Source organism: Oncorhynchus gorbuscha, unplaced genomic scaffold, assembly GCF_021184085.1.
Source record: "Oncorhynchus gorbuscha isolate QuinsamMale2020 ecotype Even-year unplaced genomic scaffold, OgorEven_v1.0 Un_scaffold_5362, whole genome shotgun sequence".
Classification (NCBI taxonomy): Eukaryota; Metazoa; Chordata; class Actinopteri; order Salmoniformes; family Salmonidae; genus Oncorhynchus; species Oncorhynchus gorbuscha.
The window spans coordinates 1-5,000 of record NW_025749180.1 but is presented as its reverse complement, the minus strand read 5'-3'; the positions used below and the strand labels follow the sequence as shown (position 1 = coordinate 5,000).

The 5,000-nt window shown below is 50.4% G+C and overlaps 1 pseudogene; it reads right to left on the bottom strand.

The window, feature by feature from the left end:
* LOC124029057 overlaps positions 1-3,036 on the bottom strand; it is a 7,190-nt pseudogene extending 4,154 nt beyond the window's left edge.
* Positions 3,037-5,000: the final 1,964 nt, after the last annotated feature.

Here is a 5,000-nt window from a genome sequence, read left to right as displayed (position 1 = left end):
TCCTCTTCCAGACGGATAGCTCTCTCCAGCTGCTCCTGCAGTTCTGTTACAGACAGACAGACATTATATTCAAATACATATACATATATATATACACATATATACACTGCTCAAAAAAATAAAGGGAACACTTAAACAACACAGTGTAACTCCAAGTCAATCACACTTCTGTGAAATCAAACTGTTCACTTAGGAAGCAACACTGATTGACAATACATTTCACATGCTGTTGTGCAAATGGAATAGACAACAGGTGGAAATTATAGGCAATTAGCAAGACATTCCCTTAATAAAGAGTGGTTCTGCAGGTGGGGACCACAGACCACTTCTCAGTTCCTATGCTTCCTGGCTGATGTTTTGGTCACTTTTGAATGCTGTGCTTTCGCCTAGTGGTAGCATGAGACTGAGTCTACAACCCACCCAAGTGGCTCAGGTAGTGCAACTCATCCAGGATGGCACATCAATGCAGCTGTGGCAAGAAGGTTTGCTGTGCCTGCTGGGGCCGTAGTGTCCAGAGCATGGAGGCGCTACCAGGGAGACAGGCCAGTACATCAGGAGACGCGGAGGAGGCCGTGGAGAGGGCAACAACCCAGCAGCAGGGACCGCTACCTCCGCCTTGTGCAAGGAGGAGCAGGAGGAGCACTGCCAGAGCTCCTGCAAAATGACCTCCAGCAGGCCCAAATGTGCATGTGCCTGCTCAAACGGTCAGAAACAGACTATGAGGGTGGTATGAGGGCTCGACGCCCACAGGTGGGGGCCCGACGATTTTCATTTGCCAGAGAACACCAAGTTTGGCAAATTCGCCACTGGCGCCTTGTGCCTTCACAGATGAAAGCAGGTTCACACTGAGCACATGTGACAGGCGTGACAGAGTCTGAGACGCCGTGGAGAACGCTTCTGCTGCCTGCAACATCCTCCAGCATGACCGGTTTGGCGGTGGGTCAGTCATGGTGTGGGGTGGCATTTCTTTGGGGTTCGCACAGCCCTCCCATGTGCTCGCCAGACCCCTTGTGAGACCATGTGCCGGGTGCGGCTGGCCCTGGGTTCTCCTAATGCAAGACAATGCTGACCTCATGTGGCTGGAGTGTGTCAGCAGTTCCTGCAAGAGGAAGGCATTGATGCTATGGACTGGGTTCCGCCTCCCCCAAGCAGACCTGGAATCCAATTGAGCACATCTGGGACATCATGTCTCGCTCCATCTACCAACGCCACGCTGCACCACAGACTGTCCAGGACTTGGCGGATGCTTTAGTCCAGGGCTGGGAGTGAGATCCTCAGAGACCATCCGCCACCTCATCAGAGCATGCCCAGGCGTAGGGAGGTCATACAGGCACGTGAGGCCACACACACTACTGAGTCAGACTTTACTTGTTTTAAGCTGACATTACATCAAAGTTGGATCAGCCTGTGTGTGGGGCACAGAGTAAGAAGGTGGGGTACAGGGGAGGGTGAAGGTGGGGTAGGTGAGGTGAAGGTGGGGGTACAGGGAGGGTGAGGTGGGGTACAGGAAGGTGGGGTAGGGTGGAGAGGTGGGGAAGGTGGGGTAGTAGAGGAGGTGGGGGAGGGTGTAGGGTGGGGTAGACAGGTGAGGTGTGGAGAGTAGAAGGTGGTGGAGGTGGGGTAGTAGGAGGGTGAAGGTGGGGTAGAGAGAGAAGGTGAGGTAGGAGGTGAAGGGGTGGGTAGAGGAGGGTGGAGGTGGGGTAGAGGAGGGTGAAGGTGGGGTAGAGGAGGGTGTAGGGGTGGGGGGGTAGAGGAGGCGTAAGGTGGGGGTAGAGGAGGGTAGTGGGTACATGAGGGTGTAGGTGGGTACAGGAGGGTGTAGGTGGGGTACAGGAGGGTGAAGGTGGGGTACAGGAGGGTGAAGTTGGGGTACAGGAGGGTGAAGTTGGGGTACAGGAGGGTGAAGTTGGGGTACAGGAGGGTGAATGTGGGTTATATGAGGGTGTAGGTGGGGTAGAGGAGGGTGAATGTGGGTATATGAGGGTGTAGGTGGGTAGAGGTGAGTCTGAAGGGCTCAGTTAAAAGAGTGACTAGCAAACACCAAGGTTGTAGGTTCAATTCCCACTGAGATTATATAGTAAAAAATATGTTTGTGTTCACTTTACCCTTTACCTTTACCCTTTACCCTTTACCCTTACTTTACCCAGGGGAAGTGTAGGGGATTAAGGCAAGCTATGCTGCTGCCTTCCTAGGAATGATTAGATTATGAAGGAAGGGCGTCTCTGACACACCCTGCCTTCCTAGGAATGATTAGATTATGAAGGAAGGGCGTCTCTGACACACCCTGCCTTCCTATGAATTACATTTACATTTACATTTAAGTCATTTAGCAGACGCTCTTATCCAGAGCGACTTACAAATTGGTGCATTCACCTTATGACATCCAGTGGAACAGTCACTTTACAATAGTGCATCTAAATCTTAAGGGGGGTGAGAGGGATTACTTATCCTATCCTAGGTATTCCTTAAAGAGGTGGGGTTTCAGGTGTCTCCGGAAGGTGGTGATTGACTCCGCTGTCCTGGCGTCGTGAGGGAGTTTGAATGATTAGATTATGAAGGAAGGGCGTCTCTGACACACCCTGCCTTCCTATGAATGATTAGATTATGAAGGAAGGGCGTCTCTGACACACCCTGCCTTCCTAGGAATGATTAGATTATGAAGGAAGGGCGTCTCTGACACACCCTGCCTTCCTAGGAATGATTAGATTATGAAGGATGGAAGTCTGTCTGGAAATCTGTGGTGCACCCTACCTTCCTATATTACATGTCCTTACCTCTCTCTGCCTTCTTGGTTGTCTCCTCAAACTGGTACAGCCTCAGCATCAAGTCCTGCTTCTCTCTCTCCATCTGATCCTTCTCTTTCTCCATGGCCTCCCGTTTCTTCTTCTCATTCTCCAGCTGGGCCCTGAAAACAGGTGATTGGGACTTTTTATATTGGTGTATCGTCGCCCGGTTCGACTCCTGAGACACGGAAGCCACACAGTACAGACAGCAGTTCACAGATAAGGTGAAAGCGGGGTACAGGATGGTGAAGGTGGAGGGTGAAGATGAGGTACAGGAGGGTAAAGATGAGGTACAGTAGGGTGAAGATGGAGGGTGAAGATGAGGTACAGGAGGGTGAAGGTGGGGGTGCAGAAGGGTGAAGATGAGGTACAGGAGGGTGAACGTGGGGGTGCAGAAGGGTGAAGGTGAGGTACAGGTGGGTGAAGGTGGAGGGGTGAAGATGAGGTACAGAAGGTGGGGGTGCAGAAGGGTGAAGATTAGGTACAGGAGGGTGAAGGTGGGGGTGCAGAAGGAGTGAAGGTGAGGTACAGGAGGGAGGGTAAGGATGAGGTACAGGAGGGTCAAGCGGGGTACAGGAGGGTGAAGGCGGGGTAGCAGGAGGGTAAAGGTGGGGGTACAGGAGGGTGAAGGTGGGGTACAGGAGGGTGAAGGTGGGGTACAGGAGGGTGAAGGTGGGGTACAGGAGGGCAGAGGTGGGTACAGTAGGGTGAAGGTGGGGTACAGGAGGGTGAAGGTGAGGTACAGGAGGGTAAAGGTGAGAGTAGCAGGAGGGTCAAGGTGGGGTACAGGAGGGTGAAGGTGGGGTACAGTAGGGTGAAGGTGGGGTAGAGTAGGGTGAAGGTGGGGTACGAGTGAGGAGGTACAGGAGGGTGAAGGTGGGGTACAGGAGGGTGTAGGTGGGGTACAGTAGGGGCGAAGGTGAGGTACAGGAGGGTGAAGGTGAGGCACGAGGAGGGTCAAGGTGGGGTACTGGAGGGTGAAGGTGGGGTACAGGAGGGTGAAGGTGGGGTACAGGAGGGTGAAGGTGGGGTACAGGAGGGTGAAGGTGAGGTAGCAGGAGGGTGAAGGTGGGGGTACAGGAGGGTAGAAGGTGGGGTACAGGAGGGTGAAGGTGGGGTACAGGAGGGTGAAGGTGGGGTACAGGAGGGTGAAGGTGGGGTACAGGAGGGTGAAGGTGGGGTACAGTAGGGTGAAGGTGGGGTACAGGAGGGTGTAGGTGGGGTACAGGAGGGTGTAGGTGGGGTACAGGAGGGTGTAGGTGGGGTACAGTAGGGGTGAAGGTTGGGGTACAGTAGGGTGAAGGTGGGGTACAGTAGGGTGAAGGTGGGTACTAGTAGGGTGAAGGTGGGGTACAGTAGGGTGAAGGTGGGGTACAGGTACAGGAGAAGGGATTGTAACTTGTGAGAGACCAAGACACACAGCACAGCCAGCAGTTCACAAGCATCATAAACACAATTATACAGTGAACGCCACATTACGCCACGTTGGATAATAAACTCGTAACACTTTAATGCTTGTTAGCTGTAAAGCTTTCATATAAAGGTTTGCTATAAAGCTGAGTGATGGAGCTGTAGAAATATAACCACTCTGAAATTCATAAACGGAGCTGTGTATTCCACAGGGTCCATGAGGTAGTAAATGCTATCTCTACATCAAATAATAGTGACTCTACAGAGCCTTTGAAAGTGTTCAGACCCCTGCTTCACTTTTCCCACATTTTGTTACATTACAGCCTTATTCTGAAATTGATGAAATAATGTTTCCTTGTGAATCTGCACACAAAACCCCAAAATGACATCACAATACCCCATAATGACATCACAATACCCCATAATGACATCACAATACTTCATAATGACATCACAATACTTTATAATGACATCACAATACTTTATAATGACATCACAATACCCTATAATGACATCACAATACCCTATAATGACATCACAATACCCTATAATGACAAAGTTTGAAAACAGGTTTTTCAAAAAAAATCTTCAAATGTATGAAAAAACTGCAGATACCTTATTTACATACACTACTGTTCAAAAGTTTGGGGTCACCTAGAAATGTCCTTGTTTTTCAAAGAAGAGCACATTTTTTGTCCATTAAAATAATATCATATTGATCAGAAATACAGTGTAGACATTGTTAATGTTGTAAATGACGATTGTAGCTGGAAACGGCAGATTTTTTTATGGAATATCTACATAGGC